We start from the raw sequence: 12,666 nt of genomic DNA, 5'->3' as shown, positions 1-12,666 counted from the left end.
GAAGTGAAGGTGCCATTGAATAGGGAGAGACTGTCTATGTGAAATAGGCTATTTATGGAGCAAAATCCCTCTGACTGTGGGAAGATAAGAGAGTAAGAGGATAGATGGAGGAATTAGTTTTCAAAAAGAGAAAAGACATTTCTTTCTCAGTAGGAATGAAGGAAATGGGGGTAGAACTATTTCCAGGTAGGGAACAGAAAGTTGAGGTAGGGAAACAGCTATATATGAGTTTTAGTTGCTCCTTATCCTGGCCAATACTTGGTATGGTCAGTCTTAGATTTTGCATATTTTAAGATATGTTGTGTTATCTTATTATGGTTTTAATTTCCTTAATGGCTAATGATGCCGAACTTCTTTTCATGTGTTTGTCACTTGTATATTTTCTTTGCTTTAGGGACTTTTCAAATCTATTCCCCATTTCTTAGTGGTGCATCTGTGTTGTAAATAAATTTTGAGAGTACTCTAGATTCTGGATCTAAGTCCTTTATCAAATATATGATTGGCAAATATTTCTTCCCAGTTTGTGGGTTGCTTTTCATTCTCTTAACAATGTCTTTCCAACAGCAAATCTTAATTTCGGTAAAGTTCTATCTACCAATTTTGTCTTTGATAGACTGTGTTTTTAGTGTCATCTCTAAGAATCTTTGCCTAACCCAAGCTCACAAAAGATTTTGTGCAATTTTCTTGTGGAAGATGAATAGTTTGTAGTTCTACAGTTACGCTTATAATCCACTTTGAGTTAATTTTTGTATATGAGATCCAGATTGAAGTTCATATTTTTTGCTTATAGATATCCAAGTGTTCAGCACCATTTGTTGAGAATGTATCCTTTATCCACTGAGATGCCTTTGTACTTTTGTCAAAAATTAGTTATCTGTGTATGTATAGATTTCTGAAATGTCTATTCTGTGCCAATGATCTTTTTATCTATCTTTATACCAATACTATACTATCTTGAGTATCATATGTTTAATAACAAATCTTGAAATCAGGGTTAATGAGAGTGTTAGTGATGTAAGTGATCTGTCATGCATGTTTTTGGCATATGATAAAATCTGTCTGGCCTTGGTGTGGTTATTTCAACAGGATAAGAGAAATATCATTAATGGGAAGAATGGAAAGTGATGTCACTAATTTAAGAAAAAAAATTTCGATTTTTTTTAAAGATTTATTTATTTATTTATTCACGAGAGACACACACACAAGAGACAGAGACACAGGCAGAGGGAGGGAGAAGCCGGCTCTCCACAGGAGCCTGATGTGGGACTTGATCCCTGAACTCCGGGCTCACGCCCTGACTCGAAGGCAGAACTCAGCTCAACTGCTGAGGCAGTCAGGCATCCCCAAAACAATTTTTAAGCAGTTTTTCTACTTGTAAGTATCACAACAGGAATGACTATGAGAGGACAGAAAGTGGGTAGATTCAGGAGGAGAGTATTTGTAAAGTGCAGCCTAAGTGAGTAATGGAAGTATAGTTAAAAGCTGAAATGTGAAATGTGAGAAAAAATCTGAAATGTGAAGAATGATCAGAATCTTAAACACGGAGGTATTAATGTAGAAGATGATAAATTGAGCACTGTAGTTTGGAAGGATTGGGGTTAATTTGATTTTTTATTGATGTGAAAACTGAGCCACAGTGATGTCTTTAGAGCTTATCTAGAATAGAATCAATCATACAAATTTGGTTTTAGGTCGTCAGCTGAAAGTCAAATCTTCTTTTTTTTGTTTTTTTTTTTTTGAAAGTCAAATCTTCTTAAGTAAAATCCTTTAGTTCTATACATGTATTATTTTATTTTTTGTAAAGATTTTATTTGTTTATTCATAGAGACAGAGAGACAGAGACACAGGCAGAGGGAGAAGCAGGCATCATACAGAGAGCCTGACATGGGACTCGATCCAGGGTCTCCAGGATCATGCCCTGGACTGCAGGCGGCGCTAAACCGCTACGCCACCAGGGCTGCCCCACATGTATTATTTTATTTTATTTATTTATTTATTTATTTTTTCATGTATTATTTTAAATGAGAACTTCATTACTAAAGAGCTAGTTCATTCTTTACAAAACTGATTATGAAAATGAAATTATATATGCTATCATAAACACTAATTATGTTAGACTAAACATAATATAAAAAATAGTATTTTAATTGCTTCTCTCGGAAATATTTTCTACATGGACGCAGATATAGTACAGGGAACTTAGAATGAAAATGCGTTTTTTTCTTCCTATCAGTGTCCCTACAGCAAGCGTATATGTTTTTCATTGTTGCTAGAAATGAACTACCTTAAAAACTGGCATCACCTGTTTTAAAAATTGTGGCTTATTTTTAATATGCCTGAAAGCCTCTGAAAAGTCTGAATGGTAAAACTGGGGCAGAGCAGATTCTTTGGTGCGGATCTTTTCCAAGTATATACCAGTTGCAAATTGAGTCAGCGGAATCATCATAAACCCAGACCAGCTGGTGAGTGTGGCTGATCTAGTTACCCAGTGTTTGGCACTTATTAAAGAAAATACATGATCTTTATAGGGGTAAAGGGGGAAAAAAGTGAAACTGACCAATTTATGTATACTACATTAAGGGAGTTTCTATGTTTATAAAAACTATAGTTTGTTGTGAAAAGGCTATTTATAAACCATGGCATTAGACAGATTTGTCCAGTCTGCTCAAAAAAAGATGTTACACTAAGAAGCAGCTGTTCCAAAATTATCTATTAGGAGAGGCTGGGTAATCTGGTTGGGGAACAGGCTGAGGCCTTGATTTTCAAACATTTTTACCTTTACTCATATTTTAAGTGATTTAAAATTTTTCGTCAGAACTATAAACTTGTTGTGAAGGATAAATTTCTAGTAATTTTAATTGCTTTATTGAGGTCTAATTAACATACAATAATATGTGCATATTTAAAATGTACAAATTGATAAGCATTGACATATATGTACATCAATGAAATTATCAACACTCTCAAAATAATGAAGATAACTTATCAACCCTCACCCCCCAATTTCCTCATGCACCTTTTGTAATCCCCAGAGAATTCATCTAGGCCTGCAATTAATTTTGTTGAAGGTTCTTAACAAGCAATTGCATTTCTAGGTAGTAACAGTTCTATTCAAGTTAACTATTTCTTTTTGAGCTTTAGTAATTTGTGCCTTTGAAGTAATTTGCCATTTCTTCTAAGTTACTCAATTTATAAAGTTTGTCATAATATTCCCTTACTGTGCTTTTAATATTTGTAGCATCTATAACGGTCACTTCCCTCATTCCTGAAATTGGTAATTTGTTTCTTTTCTATTTTCCTCATCAGTCTGACCATAGTTTTATCGATTTTATCTCCTCAAAAACCTAGCTTTTAGTTTTATTTTCCCTATTGTTTCCTGTTTTCATTGTTTTTCTCTTTGACATTTATTATTTTCTTCTGCTTACTTTAGATTTCATTTACTATTTTTTCTAGATTCTTAAATGAAAGCTGAGATTTTTGATGAGACCTTTCTTCCTTTCTAGTATATAGGCTGTATTATAAATATCCCTGTAAATACTGCTTTCCACAAATTTTGATGTTTTCATTTTTATTACTTCAAAATACTTTCTATTTTCCATTTTTATTTCTCCTTTGACTAACAGTCATTTTTTTTTTTTATGATAGTCACAGAGAGAGAGAGAGAAAGAGAGAGGCAGAGACATAGGCAGAGGGAGAAGCAGGCTCCATGCACTGGAAGCCTGACGTGGGATTCGATCCCGGGTCTCCAGGATCGTGCCCTGGGCCAAAGGCAGGCGCTAAACCGCTGCGCCACCCAGGGATCCCCAACAGTCATTTATTTTTAAACATTTTATTTATTTATTTATTTGACAGAGAGAGGGACAGCACAAGCAGGGGGAGTGGCAGAGGAAGACGGACAACCACGCCCCCCCACCAAACAGGGAGCCCTGATGTGAGACTGGATCCCAGGATCACGACCAGAGCCCAAAGCAGACGCTTAACTGACTGAGCCACCCAGGCGCCCCAACCGATGATTATTTAGAACTGTGTTATTTAGTTTTCAAATTATTTGATGACTTTTATGTATTCTTCTATTATTTATTTTTAATTTAATTCCACTATAGTCAGAGAACATATTTTTGTGAGACTTGAATCCTTTTAATTTCTTTTTTTTTTTATTTTTATTTATTTATGATAGTCTCACAGAGAGAGAGAGAGAGAGGCAGAGACACAGGCAGAGGGAGAAGCAGGCTCCATGCACCGGGAGCCCGACGTGGGATTCGATCCCGGGTCTCCAGGATCGCACCCTGGGCCAAAGGCAGGCGCCAAACCGCTGCGCCACCCAGGGATCCCTCGAATCCTTTTAAATTGAGATTTGTTTTTATATGTCGTGAGCACTTGAAAAGAATATTCAGTTCACATCGGTTGTAGTGCTTTATCAATTACAATTAAGTTGGTTGATAGTATTGTTTAAGTCATGTACAGCCTTACTGATTTTCTGCTTGGTCTATCACTGTTGAAATAAGGGATTTGAAATTTTTAACTTTAATTGTGGAATTGTCTGTTCTTCCCTGAAATTCCATCAGTTTTTATGTTCTCTGATGTTCTGTTATTATAGGTCAGATTCTCTCATTTAACTCCTTTTTCATTATAAAGTTACATTCCGTATCTCTGGTAATATTCCCTGAACTACTTTGTAGGATTATTAACACAGTGTTATGTTTAAAGTAGGTTTCTTTTTTTTTTTTTTTTTTATTTATGATAGTCACACAGAGAGAGAGAGAGAGAGAGGCAGAGACACAGGCAGAGGGAGAAGCAGGCTCCATGCACCAGGAGCCCGACGTGGGATTCGATCCCGGGTCTCCAGGATCGCGCCCTGGGCCAAAGGCAGGCGCCAAACCGCTGCGCCACCCAGGGATCCCTAAAGTAGGTTTCTTATAGATAGCTTGCTAATTTTTTATTGGATGTCAGACACTGTATATTTTATCTTCTCAAGTGATGGATATTTTTGTGTTCCAGCATGTCTCCAGTACTCTTTTTTGCAAACTTTTTCAGGCTTGGCCCCTCTGGACTCCTATCTGAGTCTATATGTCAAGGAGACTGGCACTATATGTGATAGCCTGAAAAAACTACCCAAGCAGTAAGCTAGGACAATCATAAGGCTAACGTCATTTGTGTCCCACCCCTCAGTGATCATTATCCTTTGTTGTCTGATGTTCCAGTGTCAGGAGAACTGTTGTTCATATATTTTGTCCAGTTGTTCAGTTGCTTCATGCAGGAGGACAAATCTAGCCTATGTTACTCCTTCTAGATCAAAGGTCAAACTGAAACCTATATTCTTTTTTTTTTCCTTGTCTTTAGTGTCACCACCATAATGATATTTAACTATAGTGTGAAATGGGCATTCTTGTATTTCTGTTTATCATAGAGAGAAACACTGTTTTCCTTCACCATTGGGTAAGATGTTAGCTTTAAATTTTTTTGAAGATTCCCTTTGTCAGGTTGAGAAAGGTTTCTTTCTTTAAAAAAATTATTTTTGAGAAAGGTTTCTTCTATTCTTAGTTTGCTAATAGTTTTTATCACAAAGGCTTTTGAATTTTCTCAAATATTTTTCTGCATCTATTATCATGTTTTTCTCTTACATTCTGTTAAAATGGTGAATTGTGTTGATTTTCGAATGCTAAAGTAACCCTGTATTCCTGGGATACACTCTACTTGGTCATGATGCATTTTTGTTTTTGTATATTGCTGTACATCTCTATTTTTAAAGGATTATTATATTTATGTAAATGAAGGATAGTTTTTGAAGTTTTCCCATGATATGTTGTTTGATTTTGCTATCGGGGTAATGTTGATCTCATAAAATAAGTAGGAAATTTTTCCTTCGTGGTGTATTTTCTAAAAGATTTTGTATAGGTTTGATATTATTTCTTCCTTATAAGATTGATGAATTAGAATTAACTACTGAATTTGTGGGCCTGGAGATTTTTGTGGAGTGTTTTTAACTAAGAACTTAATTTCTGCTATTGATATATATCTTTTCAGGTTTTCTGTTACCAGTTGTGGCCATTTGTATCTTTCAAAGGTTTTTTCCACTTCCCTTATGTTCTCAAATTTATTGGCGTAGAATTTAAGAATATTCCTTTATGAATGTTTTAATATCATTTAATTCCTATAATGTTTTAATTACAGGATATGTAGTCATAGTGCTTCTTTCATTCCTTAAGCTGGTAATTTGTGTTTTCTTTTACTCTTTTTTTCTTTTTAAAATATTTTATTTATTTACTCATGAGAGACACAGAGAGTGGCAGAGACCCAGGCAGAGGGAGAAGCAGGCTTCCCGTGGGGAGCCAGATGCAGGACTCAATCCCACGACCCTGAGATCACGACCTGAGCCAAAGGCAGATGCTCAGTCACTGAGCCACCATGGTGCCCTCTTTTTTTCTTTTGATGTAGGTAGAGTTTTACCCATCTTAGTAATCTTTTTAGAGGATTAAATTTCGTTTTGTTGATTTTGCCTTTGTGTTTTATTTTACTGATTTCTGTTGTCTTTATTATTTCTTCTTTATTTTGAATTCATATTTTTATCTTAAAGGATTCATGTTAGATTTTTTCTTTTCTATTATCTAAGGCTGGAAGTATTCCTCTAAGCAACACACCAGCATCCCACAAATTTTGACATGTATTTTCACTTTCATCCAGGTCAAAATATTTTGATTTTTCTTTGACACCTAAGTTACTTAATAACTGCATGGGTCAATCTTTACATAAATTGCAATTTTCCAGAAAATGTTCTCTTATATTCCTAAGTTAATTCTGTTTTAGTCAAGGAACAAAATCTATAGGATTTTATCCTTTAAATTATATGGAGTCATTTTAAGGTCAGCATATTCTTATTTTTGTTAATGTTCTGTGCCTATTTGACAAAAATGCATGACTTGTGGGGTCATTATGTCAGTTAAATCAAATTAATTGATAGAGTTGACTCTTCTAAGTAATTATTGATTTTCTATTCTATCTTTACCTGAGAAAAGAATTTTGAAATAGCCAACACAGGGGCCCCTAGGTGGTGCAGTGGGTTAAGCATCCAACTTGATTTCAGCCCAGGTCATAATCTCAAGGTCATGAAATCAAACCCCGTGTTAGCTCTGAGCTCCAGCAAGGAGTCTGCTAAATTTCTCTGCCCCTCCCCTATGCTCACACTCTAAAATAAATAAAACTTTAAAAAAATAGCCACGGCAACTATGGATGTATCTATTTCTCCTTTAAATTTTTGAAGTTTTGTTTCCTTTTTTTTTTTAAGTTTATCATTAGGTTGATACATGTTTAATATGTCTTCTTGGTTAGTTGATCCCTTCACCACTATGAAATGTCATTAATTATCCCTGGAAAGTTTCCTTTTTTATTTGGTCTGATATTAATATAACCAGAGCTTTCTTTAGTATTTTCAAAAAGTATCTTTTTCCACCATTCACTTTTAACCTACCTTGTCTTTATTTTTAAAACTAGTTTCTTATATAATGCATCATCTAGTTGGATGTTGCTTTTTTAAAAATCTAGTCTGACAATCTTTATCTTTTAATTGGAAGAAGTAGATTTCTTGTGTTTAATGTAGTTACTGATATGGTTGGATTTAAATCTCTGTCCCATTTGTTATTTTTGGTCTTTCTTTACTGCCTTTTAAATTTTTTTTTGAATTTTTCAAAAAATTGCATTTATTTTCACTACTGTTTTATCTATACCCCTTTGCTTGATTTTCTTTGGGAGGGCTATGGCTCTAGGACTTATGATATGCATTTGAACTTATCACAATCTCTTTTCAAATTGTATTTATATTATACCACTTTATACATAATATAAGGACTCCTCCAACCCTATATTTCTATTTTCCTACTGCCATCCTTTGTGCTATTTTATTTCTGCCTATTATCAGTTTCAAAATATACAGTTGATATTTTCATTTTTAAATAAATTTAAAAATAAGTAGAAATGTCTTTTACACTTATTCTCACATGATCATTCTAATGTTCTTCATGCCTCATGTGAAGATTTGTATCATAGATACCATACTCCTTTGCCTAAAATTATTTTCATTTGTATATTTTAACATTTTTCATTGTGTAGATCTGCTGCTGAGGCTTTTTAATGGAAATATTCATTTCACCTTCATTTTTTAAAAATATTTTTATAGAGAGAATTCTAGGTTGACATTTTTAAAATTAAGGACTTTAAAGGTCCTGCTACAGTGTTTTTTGTTTTTCTTATCTTGCACGGTTTAAATCTATTTTAATTCTTTTTTCCTGTTTTTGTCTTTTTGTTTTCCAAATTGTCTTTATCACTGATTTTCAGTAATTTGGTCATGCTGTGCCTTGGTGTCATGTTTTATTATTGTTTTCATTAGTTATGATTGGGATTCACTTACATTCTCAGATCTGTGGCAATAGTGTTCATCCAATTTAGGGAAAATTTGGTATTAAAAATTTTTTCTTTTCCCTTTTTCTTACTTGCTGTGAAACCACACATTATATTTTTTCATGTTTGCTTATGGGTCATTGAGGACAATTTTTTGTCTTCTTTCTACGTATTTCAATTTGTATACTTCCTGTTGCTGTGTCTTTAAGTTGTTTTATCTTCAGTGTCTAATCTGTTAATTCTATTTAGTGAGTTTCATCATAGGTATTAGATTATCTGTAGAATTTCCATTTGGTTCTTTTTGATATCTTTTATTTTCCTTCCTCATTATGTTCATCTGTAAAGCCTTAACTTTATTGACCATAGTTATAATAGTTCTTTAAATATTTCTGTATTAATCCAATCATCTGTTTAATTTCTGGATATTTCTATGGACTGCTTGCCCTACTAGTTACTGGTCATATTTTCCTGGGCCTTCATGTGTCCAGTAACTTTTTATTCAAGTCTACCCATTTTATGTATTTACCAAAAACAACAAACAGATCAAAAACAATGGATGGCTGTTAAAAAATAAAGGTGTAGAGACGGGAGTGGAAGAATGAAAACTAGGGAAATAAAATGCTTGATAGTTTTCAGGTTTTCCACCAGAGATACAATATTTTAAATACTTTGAGAAAGAGTGACTTTTAAGAATATTATATTTCAGATTTTCAGCACTAACAGATTGCATATATACAGTTCATTTACTTTTAATAAATTGGCAATTGATATTTTATTAAATGGGGAATTAAGAATATAAACTAAACTTTGTCTTAAATTGATTTTTTCTTGGCCTTTATTTTTATGACTTAAAGTATAAGTTATATTTTGGGAGATACTTTCTAGACATTTGGGAAGTTTGGGTGCTATATGAAGAAAAACATTTAAAGATATATCATATTTCAGATATAAACATCTTGTTTTCTTGAATGTAATTTATTTATTGGTTTAAAATACCTCTTCTGCTCTCAAGATGGTGCCTGTTAACCTAAACGTAGAATATATTTATTACATACAAAATATTTCTTAGCCACTTTTAAGCAGCAATGTTTTATCTAAATGGATGTTCATTTATACATCCTGATAATTATTTAAATTGTTACTTAACCTCACTCTGGAAAAAAAAATAAACCTTAACATTGAAACAACAACAAAAAAGTCTAGCCATTTTATTTTTTTGAGTATTGTATTGGGGGGGTATACTTTTTAATTTCATACTTTGTTTGCCCTTCATTTATGTCTTGATTTTTTCAAGAGGTACTTTTTAAAGCTTTCTTGGAGCAGCTCTAGAGTAGCCTTCTCTTTCAGGCCACTCCTCACTATTAAGACATTACCTTTTGAGGGTTATTAAACATCTAATATCGTCAATTAGGTTTCTTCCCTCTGGCTTTGAGAACTCAAGTGATTTCCGGACTTGTCTGAGCTCGTGGGATTTTTCAGATTTTGGTTCCCTGGAAATAGCTCTTTCCTTGAAAGTTCTTTACCTAGACTTGTAGAGCTCTACTGACCCATGACTAGATTAGCAGTCAGCCATAGTCTCAAGGGAACTCCTACACAAATTTCTGGAGCTCTTTTTTTTTTTTTTTTTACTTTTTTTTTCTTTATTTATGATAGTCACACAGAGAGAGAGAGAGAGAGAGAGGCAGAGACACAGGCAGAAGGAGAAGCAGGCTCCACGCACCGGGAGCCCGACGTGGGATTCGATCCCGGGTCTCCAGGATCACGCCCTGGGCCAAAGGCAGGCGCCAAACCGCTGCGCCACCCAGGGATCCCTGGAGCTCTTTCTCTACATAGCACCGTCCTGTCTTCTAAATTCCAGCCCTTCAGCCTATCCAACTCTGATTTTTCTCTTTAATATAATAAGACCATTTGGTTCCTTTTGAGTTTCCTTTCTCCATAGTATAGTCCAGAAACTGACTCTAGGCAGAAAGCTGTGGCAATCGGAGGGCTCATGCAGGATTCCTTTATCCTTGGGATTACAGTCTGTTGTCCGATGTTTGAAATCAATTGTTTCATACATTTTGTTCAGTGTTCTATTTGGTTATGGTAAAAAGAGAAGTCCAGATCCTGTTACTGCCTCATGGCTGATAAGTATGTTATTGGAAATATACTACTTTAATCCTGACATATTTTATTTCTTTACTACATTTAGTAAATATTTATGGGACACCTGCTGAGGAAATCTAGAGATAAGTGAGTCACAGACTAATACTACTAAACAAGTAAGAAGTTACAGTATTGTGGTTGCTTTCAAATATAGTCCCAAAATTCTTTAACACTCCTTTCATCAAGAATTGGGTTTATTTCCTTTCCCCTTGACTGTAGACACTATGACTGCTTGTCTAGTAGAATGTAACTGAAACGATACTGTGCCCATTTCCTATCTCTTAGGAAACTAGCAGTTTATTTTTCCTGTCTTAGGAAAACTAGCAATCTTAGGAAACTAGCAGTTTCCTTTTCGTCTCTTGGAATGCTCAGCCCAATATGCTAGGAGCAACCAAGCAGACACATAGGAGGTCCCATATAGCTATTCTAGCTGACAGCTCCAGTGACCTAGCCAACTGCCAGCATCAGTTGCTAGACATGTAAGTGCAAAAGGTTTCAAACAAATGCCAATTCCAAGGTGCCTTTGAGGCACCCCTGCTGACACTGTGTAGAAGGGAAGCAATCTGTGCCTGCAGAGCTCTGACTGTATTTCTGATTGGTAATCAAAAGGAATGATTATTGTTGCCTTAAGACAAGTTTGGAGGGGTTTCTATATAGTAAAAGACACCTGGAGCAAATATAATACCATTAAGTGCTGTGACAGAGGTGGCCAATAATTAATTCACATATATTTATTATATGCCTGTTACTGGTCAGGTACTGAGTCAGGGAAGGCTTTTGGGAAGTGAAATCTGAGTAGAGGTTTAGGGGAAAGGTAGAAAAAATTGCTTGTTCGAAGATATGAAACCATGGAGCATCAGAAATGTTAGACTACGAAAAAAGACTGAAGAGTTGAGGTACTAGAGACCAGCTCAGTAAGGATATACTTACTAAAGCATCAGAATTTAACCCTGAAGGCAGGAGACTACTCTGCAGAATTGTAATCATGCAATTTATTTAAAGACTGTATTCCCCATAGGATATACTTCAAAAAAGGTTATCTCATATAGAGCATTTGTCCTTATGTATACAGAATGGTACCTGGCTCACATAAGGAATGAATAAATAGGTATACCGAGTGACTGAAGAACCATGTGAGAATTTTATAGGAATGACACGGTCAGATCTGCGTGTTAGAAAAATCATTCCAGCAGGGGTTTGGAGAATGGTTTGGAGACAGGTAGGAGCATTAGTCAGTTCTGCTGTCCTAAGAAATGTTCATTGATTGGAAAGCTTAAACAACAGAAATATATTTTTGGAAGCTTTTAAGTCTTAGACCATGGTGCCAGCATGATCAGGTTCTGGTGAAAACTCTATTCCTGCTTTTCTTCTGTGTCCTCACAAGGCAAAGAGAGCAAGTTCCCTGGTGTCTATTCTTAAAAGGGCACTAATCCCACCATGAGGGCCCCACCGTCATGACCTTATCTAAACCTAATTACTGAATGATCTATCAAAGGCTCCATCTCCAAATACCATCAGATACCAGAGCAGGGCTTTAGTGTCAATTTGGGTGGGATGCAAATCAGTCCATAGCAGTAAGAAAGGAGAAAAGCATAGTAGAAAGTGGATGTAATAATTCATATAAGAGATGATGAGGGTGTGTACTAGTGTGAATAATCTTTCTGGGGTATTTCTTTTCCTAAACTTTAAAATTATAGATTTTTCTTGGACTAACTCCATTTGCACATTGCTATTGTTTTTTAATGTAGATTTTTCAAAATCGAACCAGAAAAAAAAAAAAGGATTTAACATTTTAAAATTAACCACTGAATTTAGTAAACACATACTATAGAAATGTTTTACTGTGAAATTGACAGTCAATTTAAAAAACTTTTGATATTAAAAGTGCAACTCCTGCAGTTTCAATGTTTTAAGGGATTATAACGGAAAGCTAACCTCAAAATACAAACCCATCTCAGTTTTCATATTTGGCTTTTATGTTAAATATAACAATAGTATTAAAAGTTCTACATTTAAAAGTTATTTATAGTATAGTCATCATAAAGTCCCCGAGTAGGTAAAGTAATTCTTTTAGGTCAGAAGACATGGATAATGCCACCAATACTAATTCCTTCACTATTCCCAATGCTT

Source organism: Canis aureus, chromosome 5 (assembly GCF_053574225.1).
Source record: "Canis aureus isolate CA01 chromosome 5, VMU_Caureus_v.1.0, whole genome shotgun sequence".
In the NCBI taxonomy this organism is placed as follows: domain Eukaryota; kingdom Metazoa; phylum Chordata; class Mammalia; order Carnivora; family Canidae; genus Canis; species Canis aureus.
This window is presented reverse-complemented; position numbering follows the sequence as displayed.